We start from the raw sequence: 13,509 nt of genomic DNA on the forward strand, positions 1-13,509 counted from the left end.
TCCTCCATATCCATATGGCTCGCAGAGACGATCTCCATGCCATCAAGTACTTGCCCCTCAAGCTTAAAGGACCAGCTCGGCACTGGCTGAAAAGCCTCCCCGAAAACTCAATTGGAAGTTGGGAGGAGCTCGAGGATGCTTTTCGGGCTAATTTTCAAGGGACCTATATCCGACCTCCGGATGCAGACGATTTAAGTCATATAATTCAACAGCCCAGAGAGTCAGCTCGAAAGCTTTGGAACAGGTTTCTCACTAAGAAGAACCAAATCATCGACTGTCCGGACGCTGAAGCCTTAGCAGCTTTCAAACACAGCATCCGAGACGAATGGCTCGCCAGACACCTTGGCCAAGAAAAACTGAGAACAATGGCAGCCCTGACAAGCCTCATGACCCGCTTTTGCGTGGGCGAAGATAGGTGGTTAGCCCGCAGTAGCACCAGCAACCCAAGCACATCCGAAGTCAGGGATGGCAATGGAAAACCACGACGCAGTAAAAGCAAGTGTCGCATTAAAGAAGACAACCCAGATAACACGGCGGTAAACGCCGGATTCAGGGGCTCTCGACCAGGTCAGTGGAAAAAGCCTTTCAAAGGCAGCAGAGATGGACCGTCTAGCCTAAACAAGATTCTAGACAAACTATGTCAGATTCATGGCACCCCCGATAAACCTGCAAATCACACCCACAGAGAATGCTGGGTCTTCAAGTAGGCCGGTAAGCTAAACGCCGAACACAAGGGGGGGGGGAGACACCAAGCGAAGACGAGGATGAACCTCGCCAGCAAAGCACTGGTGTCGGTGTCAAAACCGGCGGATCTCGGGTAGGGGGTCCCGAACTGTGTGTCTAGGCCAGATGGTAACAGGAGGCAAGGGACACGAAGTTTTACCCAGGTTCGGGCCCTCTCGATGGAGGTAAAACCCTACGTCCTGCTTGATTAATACTGATGATATGGGTAGTACAAGAGTAGATCTACCACGAGATCGAGGAGGCTAAACCCTAGAAGCTAGCCTATGGTATGATTGTTGATGTGTACGATGTCCTACGGACTAAAACCCTCTGGTTTATATAGACACTGGAGAGGGTTAGGGTTACACAAAGTCGGTTACCATGGTAGGAGATCTTCATATCCGTATCGCCAAGCTGTCCTTCCACGCCAAGGAAAGTCCCTTCCGGACACGGGACAGAGTCTTCAATCTTGTATCTTCATAGTCCAGGAGTCCGGCTGAAGGTATAGTCCGGCTATCCGAACACCCCCTAATCCAGGACTCCCTCAGTAGCCCCTGAACCAGGCTTCAATGACGACGAGTCCGACGCGCAGATTGTCTTTGGCATTGCAAGGCGGGTTCCTCCTCCAAGTACTTCATAGAAGATTTTGAACACAAAGATAGTGTCCGGCTTTGCAAAATAAGTTTCCACATATTGCCATAGAGAGAATAATATTTACACCAATCTAATCTGCTGACGTATTCCGTAGCATGTCACACCACGGCCAAGCCTTTATCTGAGTCGTTTCATTATCCCACCTCAGCGCGTCATGCGAGGCGGTTTCTGTCGGATTTCGGGTTCTGGGAGACCCTTGAGGTTTGAACACTGGGGTGCGTGCGGAGATTTCGCCTTCTACCTACCTGCACCCCTCCGCCTCGCTAAGATCTAAGCTATGGAAAGAACAACACAAGAGACACAGGGTTTATACTGGTTCGGGCCACCGTTGTGGTGTAATACCCTACTCCAGTGTGTGGTGTGGTGGATTGCCTCTTGGGCTGATGATGATGAGCAATACAAGGAAGAACAGCCTCGCGAGGGTCTGTTCTTGGCTGGGGGGATGAACTGCTAGGAGGAGTTCAGTCGCCCTTCTCTCTCTCTCTGTGTGTGTGATGCTACTCGATCCGATCCTAGCTAGTTTCTCTCTTGGCTTCTAGATTCTCCCTTCTTGATTGCGATTCGATCTCCCATCTCCGATCCGATCTCTGATCTCTCCTCTACCCTGTGGGTGGCTAGTCCTATTTATAGGCAAAGGCCCTAGGCCTCTTCCCAAATATTGAGCGGGAAGGGCGCCAACAATTGGCCATTTTGAAGGGGAACATCTGGTACACTTATCCTGACTAAAGTTGGTCCTCGCCTGCCAAAGGCTTTGGTGGTGACGCTGGCTTGGGCTCCACAATGACTTCCTCCCTGCCGTTGGACTGGTCTTGGTCTTGTTGCACCGAAATGGGTGCCTTTGCTTGATGCTCTTGCCTGTGCTTGCTCCCTTTGCACCAAAGAGGAAAGGAGGACACTGTGCGGCCGGCGCCCGCCTGGCGCCTTTGGTCGTCATGGCTTGCGTCACGGGCACCTCGTGAGGTACCCCGCCTTGATCTCTCCGCCTCCTCGCGAGCCAGCCTGATGAGTCCGTGCCTGAGGAAGCTCCGTGTCGTCCGTCCCGCGAGGCTTGGCCCCTCGCGAGGGTCTTGGGTATGTGTTGATGAAGATGGGCCGTGCTGGGCCCCCTTTTGAGCCACACCGCGGGCTGCAGGCAGGCAAGTCTGGGGACCCCCGTTCCCAGAACACCGACAGTAGCCCCCGGGCCCAAGGCGCACCCGGACTTGGCCGTGCAGGGAGGCGAAAGGGCAAGAGCGAAGCGCCGCGGGCCCTAACAGCCTGCGGCCTTGGGCGCCGCGTGGTGGTTGACTGGACGTGGGTGCCTCCACTTCCCATGGCGCCTCGGCAACTGCACGGACTGGACAAGTCCCTGCATGCAAAGCAGGTCATGATTACCTGCGATCATGGTGGTCGGTGGTTGGCCTTCGCCGGCCATAAGTACGGAACAACGCGCGCCCTTCCAGTCCATCCCTTCTTGCTTCTCCTTCTTCCTGTTCCTTGCTCCGTCTTGCTGTGATGGCTCCGATCCGCCGGTTCTCGGCGGCAGAGAAGGGAAAGGCTCCCCGAGAGGAACCAGACCCGCTCCCGCCAAAGAAACGGCTCACCCTTCGCGGCCGGGACGAGGGGCTCCATCAGGTGGTGTCGAGGCCCTGGTGCAAGCGGCCACCGCCGGGGTTCCCGCTTCCCTTGTACGCCCACATCAAGGGCTCTGAAGGAGTCGATGCCGATCGCCAGGGGCGGCGCCGTCATCGGCGCCGACGGGTCACGAAGGTGTGGGTCGTCCCCCCTAGGATCCACACTGAGGGATCCTCCCGAGAGTTCGTGCTCCACGCCGCCATGCCTCCTCAGTCTTGGATTCTCCTTCCTCCCTTCTTCGCCTCCATCATCCCGCAGGGAGAACTCCTGAAGCTTTGGCTGCAGCACGCCGGCTGCAGCACCCTCGCGACCAAGGCAGAGGTCGCGGTCGTTGCCCCGGGCGAGGTCTTCATGACTCGAGGCTGGACCGAAATTGCCCGGGTTTACAGGACAAGAGGCGCCCTCGCGATCCACTTGGAGTACGACGGTGCTTCGGTGATGTTCTTCAAGGTCTTCGATGCTAACGGGCGCCGGCTGGAGTGCTGCCCCGGGAGTGGTGGTCGGGACCCTGCTACGGCGAGGACTGGGCCCGCCGACCGCTCCCTTGGCGGCTCCTCAGGCGGCGGAGGCGTCGGAGGTTCTAGCGACTCCGGCGAGCTCTTGGCGACTCCGGAGACGAGCAACGACAGCTACGAGCCCTCGAGCCGGCGCCGCTCCTGGAGCAGGGCGGGCTTGTCAGGCCATCGCCGACTCTGATCTGGATGGGGTTGGCGCTGGTGCTTGACGGCCCACTATTGATGATGGCGTCTTTTGCAGGGGCGCGTGTAGTTAGCATCCTTTTAGGATCTGTTCCCTGCGAGGAATCAAAGACGCGTCCCGTGGGGGCTTGTAAGGTGCCTGTGATCCTGTTTTGTTAATATAACCCTTGTCGTAGAATTGTGCGAGTTGATCATTCCGTCTTAGCTCAGTTCTCCCTTTCGAACCTCACGAGGGCTTGGTGCTCTGCGCCGACATGTCCTAGTCCCAAGGCGGCTTCAGCCATCGCTGGTATGCCAGGTCGCGATGCCGTGGTCAAGGCCAGGAGGTGAGCGACCTGGGGTCCGGTAAGAGCCCCTGAGTCACAATGCTCAGGAGGTCCCCTTTGGCGCTCAAGCAGCCGTCGTTCAGTGAGAAAGGAGAGCGGCGCCGCTAACACGGGATTGCGTTAGGTGCGGGGATGGTGCTACGGTAGCTGGTGCTTCTGGGTGGTGACTTATCTCGAGAATCAGGGGCCGCTCTCTGGTGTGTTGCCGGGTCCGTGCATCGGCAGGCGTGAGGTTGCTCGGCGAGGTCCTCGCATGTCCCTCCCCTCTCGCCTTTGCTCCCCTTTCTTCTCTACGTCCTCGGGTCCCGGCCCTCGAGCGAGTCTCAGCCGTCACTGGTATGCCAGGTCGCGATGCCGTGGACAAGGCCAGAGGGTGAGGGCTGGAGAGCCAGTAGGAGCCCTGAGTCGTGATGCTCAGGCACCCCCCCTTTAACGTGCAAGCGGTTCGCGCAGATGAGAGTGAAAGAGACACCGCAAGGGCCTCACCTGACGCAGCTCCTTTAGGAGATCCTATAGACCCATCATAGAAAGAACGAGGGGTTGCCATGACAATTGACAGTCGGCCATTGGTTGCTTCCGAGGGGAGATGAGGCACTGAAGGCTTGACGAGGTGGCGCCATGCAGGGCTGCCGCAGCCAGAGCTCAGCCATTCAGGTTTGTCGGCGTTGCAAGGACGGACCCATGCGCAAGCATCGTGCCGTTTGGGAGCAGCTCCGTCAGTTGGCGTCAGTTGAGCGGGCAACTAGGTCAAACACATTAGCCGCGAAGGAGTGGATTCATTCAAATAGATGCTGGGAAGGCGGACATCACTGGGCAACTAGGTTGGCGTCAGTTGAGCGGGCAACTAGGTCAAACACATTAGCCGCGAAGGAGTGGATTCATTCAAATAGATGCTGGGAAGGCGGACATCACTGGGTCAGGCCCGAGCGACTTGGGGATGATGCAGCCCGAGGGGTGCCCCCAACAAGGTAAGCTAACAACATAAAATAAAAGGGATACATGCCGCAGGGACGGACCCACGCGGCCTGGGAATAATGCAGCCCTGGGGGGCGCTCCCAGCTGGAAATGAAACTTGAAAGATGTCACCTGATGATGTTGAGGACGAATGAGTGTTGGCGTAGCAGACTCGGTGGGCTGCGGAAGCCGATCCTCACGAGCCCCCAAGCCCAGGGGCCTCGGGAGGCTCCGGAGGCGCTGGTGGCTCCTCGCGAACCATCTCCATCTCCGCCAGGGCTGCGGAACGCCTGGCCTTTTGAGCCTCCATGATGCCCCTCATGAGGCGCTGGTACATGGCAGCCGCGTTCGGCAAGCCGTAAGGCATGCGAATGTAGCTGTGGGGTGGACCTTCGCAGTGCCCCACTCACGAGGGCCAGAGGCGCTCCAGAGAGGCGACTCGATTGAGCCCTGGTATGTCGATGCAGACGCGCAGCCCACCATCCTCGCCTGGATGGGGAGCCACAGCTGGTAGGCGGCCGCCGCCTCTCATGACTCTTGACTCCTGTAGCTCCTGAATGGCCTTGCTGATGAACTCCTGAGGGTCTGGCCCTCCTTGCCTTACTCCTTCTTGAGGGAAACGTGCTTCGAAACACGCCTCCATGTGGTGCCCAAGCGCCTCCCTTGTGACCTTAGCCAGGTCGGTGGCCCTCCAGGGGAGAGCCCCCGAGCCTTGCCTAAGGAGGGCGCCGGGTGCGCTTTCCTATGCGATGGAAGGAGGTTCCCCCTGGGCAGGCGCGGGCCCTGAGGGGCCTGCCTCCTGAGGGGCCGGGCCAGACGATTTCTTCTTCTTCTTGGGGGCGGTCTCGGGAAGCCTCCTGCTTCCGCGATCCGGGTCTTCCAGCGATGCGGCCTGAAAGGCTCGTTCCAGGGAACACACCGCGTCCTTCTCTTCACAGGGCACCTGTCGGGTGGTAGGTGCGACATATGCCAACGGGTGGCTTATCATTGTGGGAGCCAGTAAGACGTCACCGGTGCCTGGAAGCGGGATGAGGCGAAGACATGCACGCCGGCGAATCTTACCCAGCTTCGGGGCTCTCCGAGAAGATAACACCCCTACTGCTGCTCTGCGGGGTCTCCGCATGATCACTAGATGAACGAGTGGCTACAAGATGCTCCTTGAGCTGTTTGGCGAGAGGAAGAAGAAGGGCACGACTTGCTCTCCTCTCCTCTCTATGTGGTGTCTAAAACTAGCTCTGATCAACCCTTTGCATGGGTGCCCCGGGGGGTTTATATAGGCCCACCCCCTGGGGGTACAATGGTAATCCGGCTGGGCATGGGCCCTAGCCGTCTGTGTCTAGGCTCGCCGGCTTCTGCGCCGGCTGCCGGCTCCTTGGTCGACAGGCAGGCCCCACTGTCAAGGGCCTTGTCGGTGGCTGGTTACTATTGCCTCAACCTGGTGACGAGGGCTTCGCTGAGGTGGGCGTGGCTACAGTGCCGCCGCCCGGCGGGCGATCGCTATAGCCTCACCGCGTCTTGTCTCCTTAATGGGGCGTCTCCTTCGAGGGAGCAGGCAAGCCGGCTGCGGGGAGCCGGCCCTGTCTTGGGCCGACTGGGGGAGGCCTGGCCGCCTTCGGGTGTCTCTCTGCCTAGAGGGGCCCACCTCCCGTGGGCCGCGCTGACAGCCCGTGGTGGGTGGCGTCAGGGTCAACATGGCAATAGTGCCGCGCTGGACGGGTCATGGCCACCCCGTACGGCGCACTATGCTAGGCGTGCTCCGGGATTCGGGGGTGGCAGGCTTTACTGTAGCCACGCCCCGTCAGATCGCCGTTATGTGGATGCAGACTTCGAGGGTACGATCTTAACCGCTTTGTGGGAGTCGGTTTCTTGCGGCCGGCTTCTTGGAGCCGGCCCTCCCGCGGCTTTCTTTTTGAGGGCTAAAGCCGGGCCGCCTTCCGATAGTCGGCCTGGGAGACAGCCGGCAAGGGGAAGGCGGCCCCACGTCTTGGATTCTTGAGGGCTGGATCGGCTTGTAATTTTTTCAGAAGGGCCAGAGGGAGCCGGCTAGGCTACCCGTGGTCATTTACTCCGACAGTAGTCCCCGAAGCTGATCGAGCTTCGAGGCTGACAAAGGGACGAGAAGCTTGGTCAGCTTCCTATCCTGAGGAGCCGACTTTGCTTATGCGCGCCGTCTTCGGAAAGCTCCGTGTCTTGTAGGCGGGAACATGGGTCGGCTTGTGAGCTGACCGCGCGCCATCCCACGGGCCACATGGCAAGGAAAACCTGCCAACGCACGTGCGCGATGGGACACCGCCGCAGGCCCGGGCCCGCCACTCCTAGGCCTCGGCCCGAGCGCGGATCTTCTGCGGCCCACAACGGACCGCTCGCCTTCCCGCGGCGGTTTTATTACGCCATCAGGGCGCAATAATCGTGGGACATGGGGGAGTGGGCGCAGTTGATCCCACGTTCCCCCACACCACGCCTCCTCGGCTCCGCCGCGCGGGTCTATAAGTAGGGGGAGGAGGGGGAGCGGTAGAGGCTCGCACGCTCTCCCTCGCTCCGCCCCTTCTCACCTTCCTTCTACTTCCCTTCGCCGCCGCAGCGACCCATTGCCGCGCCGCTCCACCGTTGGACCTCTCGGTTCCTTTGGTCCCACCGTAGTGGGGTCGTGCGCGTCTCCGCCGTCGCATCATCTTGTTCCTCGCCGCGTCATTCCCATGGCGTTGTCGAGCTCGTGGGATGGATCCAACGTCCACGAGGACCACGTTGAGTTCCTCCGCCGGACGCGGCGTCTGCCGGGCGAGAACTACGTGCGGGTTCGTCGTGCGCCAGCGAGGGAGATTTCGCCAGCACCAGAGGAGGGCGAGCGGGTAATCTTCCGCTTGCACTGCCTGCGCGGCTTCAGCCTCCCGGCGAGCGGATTCCTTCGCGCTTTTCTTGAATTTTACCACCTCCAGCCGCATCACCTCACGCCCAACACGGTGATGCTGCTGTCGGCTTTTGTCACCTTGTGTGAGGGCTTTCTTGGGGTTCTCCCCACTCTCGAGCTCTGGGGAGAATTCTTCCAGAGCAAGCTCGGCACCGTTGTCGCGGGCGTGCCCGCCCCCTGCGGAGCCTTCATTGCCATGAGGCGGACGGGCGAGAACAATCCGTTCCCGCCCATCCCGCTGATCCAGTCGGTGAAGCTCTGGCAGAAGTCCTATTTTTACATGAAGAACGTCGCCCAGCAAGGCGACTACGTCAACCTGCCAGCTTACGTAGCCGGCCCGCCGGCTGGGAGGCAACCCTCGTGGAGCTATCGGGCCAGGTCGTTGTCTCTGGCTGGGAATGCAGCCATCTCCCGGCTCCGGGTGATGATCTAGTCAGAGGGCCTGACCGGGGCCGACCTGGTGGCCGCCTTCGTGGAGCGCCGAGTACTTCCGCTCCAAGGCCGGCCTCACATGATTTGCCAGATGAGCGGCCGCTTCGACCCGTGCCGGCTGAGCACCAGGGAGATGCCTCATGCCGAGGTGTCTTACATGGTGAACTACATCTTCAACTACAAGCTCGTCGAGGATTGGCGATACGGCAAGGGGCCGTATTCTCGCGCCAACCCTCCGCCTGCCGTAAGTTTTTCTTCTTTTCTTCCTTTTGTAGCCGACCTCATGATGGCCGACTTCTGATCAATTGTTTTGCCCTCAGCTGAACCCACTTCTTCCGCCGATGGCCGGGGCCGCAGTGGTAGAGCGCCAGCTCCTCCCCGACCGCACGGTGGACGACGTCGATGATCCGGACCTAGGAGCGGCCGCCATGGAAGATGCCATCGTGGGGGAAGGCGACGAGGCAGGAGGCGCGGGGCTCGGGGCCGGTCTCGAGGACTGGGCGGACGATGACGAGGTCGAAGCCGCCCCGCACCGCCAGCCGGCGCTTGATCATCAAGGCGCGGGCCCGTCTGCCGCGCCGGCTGCCCTTGGCGGCGCGCAGAAACGCCGGGCCGCGTCGACCTTCTTCGGCAGCCGACCGAAGAAATCCGAGGGTTCCACGGCGGCGACCAAGCGGGATGAGGCAGCCGTGAAGGCGGCCCACTTCCGCAAGGCGGTGAAACAGCCGCAGGCGATCTCGGCGTAAGTCGTCAAACGTCTTGTATATTTTTTTTGTTGTCCTTTTCGATTGAGGCTCTTCTAAACCTTTCTTTGCTCGCCGGGTAGGGCACCGCTTTCCCTCGAGTGAGGTCCTGGCGGCTCCGTAGTCGGACCGACTGGAGGTTCCTCAGGCTCCCGCCGCGTGGATCCCCGCGCTGATCTCATGGAGGCCACGGAGCGGAACGCACGGGAGGCGCAGGAGGAGCGGGAGGCGGCGGAGCGAAGGACCGCCTAGGCGGCGAAGGAGCAGGCCGACGCGGCGGCCAAGGCCCGGGCAGAGGCGGCAGCCGCGGAGACGGAGGCGGAGGCCTCGCACAACCGGCCTCCGCTGCTCGTCGTTCCCCTCCGTGCCATGGCCCCCGACATCCCCGTGCCCCTGTTGGAGGAGGTCGACCAAGACCCGCCGATGGTGGAGAGGAGGGAGGACCACGTGGTCTTCGTGGAGGAGGCGCCGCAGACGGCGCCGACTGGAGCGGGCCAAAGCGGCCAACCAGCTGCGGCGCCAGAGCAGCCATCCGGGGGCGAGCCGGAGGCAGGGGCCGGCCTCGAGGTGCAGCCGGCATTCTGCCGACGCGCAGGGGGAGCTACCTCCGCGCCGAAAGCGCACCGAGCTGCGGGCGCCAGCCAGACGGCGGAGGCCCTGGAGGCGGCCAGCGCGAGCACGTCCGAGTGGACGCCCATCGGGGGGACGACCGAGCTGAACACGGCGGCCCAGGAGGTCCGGAGCCGGCTTCAAGCCGAGGCCGCTTCGCTGCAGCGATATACCCAAGAGTTCCTCGTGACGCGGACCGTCATCCGGGCGAGCCCTCTGGCCTTGGTTGTTTTGCTTTTTTGATTTCTTCCGTGGGGGGCGCGTCAGCACACCTGCTGGGTGTAGTCCCCGAGTTCTGAGTCGCCTGCTGAGCAGGCGGCTTGGAACTTACTAGGTCCTGACAGCTATCTTATTCTTGCATCCCGTCTGATCTTCCAGGAATACCATAACCTCCGCACTGCTGCCTTCAACTCCCAGGCTCAGGAGCTGGGCCGGAAAACCAAGGACCTGACCAACAGCCGGAGTGCGTGCTTTGTCTCGTTCATCTCCTGTGGGGGCGCGTCAGCGCACCCACTGGGTGTAGTCCCCGAGATTCGGGCCGACTGCTGAGCAGTTGGGTTGGATCTTCCCTGACGACTTCACCTTATTGAATTTTCCTTTGTCTTCATGCTTGCAGGGGCCAATGCCGACTTGAGGGGGCAGCTCAGCGGGGCCTAGGCTGCCCTTCGTGCCAAGGAAGCGGAGTACAACGCCTTGGTCCTGGACCATGACCGCCTGGCCAAGAAGTTGGCCGACCAGGAGGAGAGCCACAAGGCGGCCCTGAAGAAGGCGCAGGACAGCGAGGACGCCCTCAAAGCTGAGTTTGAGACCGAAGCGGCGGGCTGGGCTGAGGCAAAACAAGCGCTGAGCGAGGGCTTCAGCCGGATTGAGGATCTGATCGATGGTAAGCCGCCTTCCTCACTCCTTGCTTGCCCCTTGCCCCCTGATTTGTGTTCTGACTTGTGCTGCCTTTTGTTCTTTGTGCAGACTACTTCCCCGGCTACTCTGTCTTTGCCACCCAGACCATCGAGGCCCACCGCGAGGCGCACCGGCAGGCGGGGGCTGAAATCGTGCCAGATGCGAGCCGGATGCTTGAGGAGCAACTCTGGGCGGTTCAAGCCCGGCTGCAGCCGGCTCACCGCATGCTCCGCTGCCTCCAGCGCACCGGGGCGCAGGTGTTGGTCGCCCTCTGGCCAGGCGAAACGATTCCCCGCACCCCGAGTCGGACTGCCGACTGGCTGGAGGTTGCGGTTGGCCGCTTTGAAGCCTGGAAGGCATCGGCGGCCCGGCTTGGAGCTGGGCGGGCGCTGGAGTTCGTCCGAGCCTGGTATCCCGGGCTGAACCTGGACCAGCTGCGCACCTGGCGGCTGGAGGTCGATGAGGAGATGGAGGAGGTGCGGTCGGCTGTCGCTCAGCGTGCCTCGACGATCGCCGAGTGCACTGACATCAACGTCTTTGCTCCTGAGATAAATGACGACGGCGTTGCCCAGCCGGAGGAATGGTTCAGGCTGGACCCGGCAGCGGGTGAGGACTCGGCAGAGGAGATCGCTTCCAGTGATGAAGGTGAAGACGACGAAGGGGAGGAAGGCGAAGACGTCGAGCCGGCTGGTGAAGCGGCCAGCCAGCCCCAGCCCGACCGTGCCTCCAGCAACGAGGCGCGTGCTAGCACGCCCTCTGCGGGAGGTGGTGATCATGCCGAGGTTCGCCAGCCGGCCACTCCTCCAGCCAGCACTGCCGTCTCTACCGACCTGCCGGACTCGCCAGTCGCTCCCTTGGCTTAATCTGCCGTCCTTGCTTTTCCTGCTTGTTACTCTTTGAACAATTTTTATTAAACTTGCGCAGTTCCACCCATTGGGGGTGTATTCAAACTATGTTGAATGCTGGCCTTTCGAAGGCCTTTTGTGTAAATATGATCATATGTGTGTTTGGCTTCCATTCGCGTATGCTTTTTATCTTTAGGCTGTTTCCTTTGCCGCCTTCCCCTAGCTGCTGCCTTCCCAACCGGCAGCTGCTCTGCAGCCTGCGGCTAAGGAAGAACTTGGCTATATTTTTTTTGGGGAATGGAAGCCGGCCGGCCGGGTACTCTGGTAGTCGGTCGGTGGTGGGAGAAAACCCAGCTTTTGTTATATTAGTCCGTTAGTCCCTAGCCGTTTTCCGTGTGTGCGTCCTTTCCTGCCTTTAACTCTTGCCAGCCGGACAGCCGGTTCTTCGAACTGCGACTTTTGGCAAGAGAGGGCTTGGGTGCTGGCACACTACTTGTCTGACCGCGGGTAGGACTTCTAATATAACTGAAGGCGGCCACTCCCCGGGCCGACTAGTCGAACCCGGTGCCGGACAAAAAAAGTGAATGTAATGACATGATCATAAGCATGATACTCTTCTTTTATAGATAAAAGATGGCAGTCCCCGAGCTCTCCTCGGGGGGCCTATTGTCTCATACTTAGTACAAAAGTTAGCGTGATACATACTGCATTTCAACTGTAAAATCTTCGGAGGAGGTTGGCATTCCATGGTCGTTCCGACTCTTTGCCGGAGTCGTCTCTCTTTCGTGCCTTCGGCTTCTGTGCGTCGATCAGGTAGTAGGAGTCATTTCCCAGCGCTTTGCTGATGACGAAGGGGCCTTCCCAAGGGGCCGAGAGCTTGTGCTGGCTGGCTATTCGCTGGATCAGCTGGAGCACGAGGTCACCTTCTTGGAAAGATCTTGGTTTGACCTTCCAGCTGTGGTAGCGGCGCAAGCCCTGCTGATAGATGGCGGACCGGCTGAGGGCTAACAGCCGGCCTTCTTCCAGCAGGTCGACGCCGTCTTCTCATGCTTCCTTGGCCTCCGCCTCTCTGTACATGGTTACCCGAGGTGAGTCGAACTCGATGTCGGTTGGGATGACCGCCTCGGCACCATACACAAGGAAGAAAGGAGTGAAGCCGGTTGACTTGTTTGGGGTAGTGCGCAGACTCCAGAGGACGGCCGGCAGCTCATCGAGCCAACAGCCGTCCGAACGTTCTAGTGGTACGATCAGTCGGGGCTTGATGCTGGAAAGGATGAGGCCGTTGGCTCGCTCGACTTGGCCGTTTGACTACGGGTGGGCAACGGACGCTAAGTCCAACCGAATGCCCTGCGTCGCGCAGAAACATGCCAATGCTCCCTTGGCAAAATTCGTGCCGTTGTCGGTGATGATGTTGTGTGGCACGCCGTAGCGAGTTGTTATATCTGCGATGAATGTCACGACAGTCGGCCCATTCAGCTTCTTGATCGGCTTTGCCTCAATCCATTTGGTGAATTTGTCCACGGCGACAAGCAGGTGTGTCATGCCGCCGCGCGCCGTCTTGAATGGGCCCACCATGTCCAGTCCCCAGACAGCGAAGGGCCAAGTGAGGGGAATGGTCTTGAGTGCCGAAGCCAGCATGTGTTGCTTGGAGCTGAAGACTTGGCACCCTTTGCAATGTTTAACTAACTCCTTGGCGTCATCCAAAACAGTCGGCCAAAAGAACCCATGGCGGAAAGCTTTGGCGACGAGTGATCTTGAGGCCGCATGGTGGCCGCATTCTCCTTGGTGGATGTCTCTGAGGATTGCAATGCCCTTCTCTTGCTCGACGCATCGCTGGAAGACTCCAGTGGCACTGCGCCTGACGAGCTCTCTGTTGACGATTGTGTATGCTCCGGCTCGGTGTTGGACTTGTCTTGCTTCTGTTTCGTCAGCCGGCAGATCTTGGTTTATTAGGAAGTTGAGGATGGACTGAGCCCATGATGGAGCTGCGACTTCTTCTATTGCCAACACGGCTTCTGCGACCAGGGCGGGCGGGCTGGGTGGTGAAATGCTGGAGTCGGCCGCCACCTGTTGTGTTGGTGCAGTCCCCGGGCCGACTACCGCAGT

Source organism: Triticum dicoccoides, chromosome 1A (assembly GCF_002162155.2).
Source record: "Triticum dicoccoides isolate Atlit2015 ecotype Zavitan chromosome 1A, WEW_v2.0, whole genome shotgun sequence".
Taxonomy (NCBI): domain Eukaryota; kingdom Viridiplantae; phylum Streptophyta; class Magnoliopsida; order Poales; family Poaceae; genus Triticum; species Triticum dicoccoides.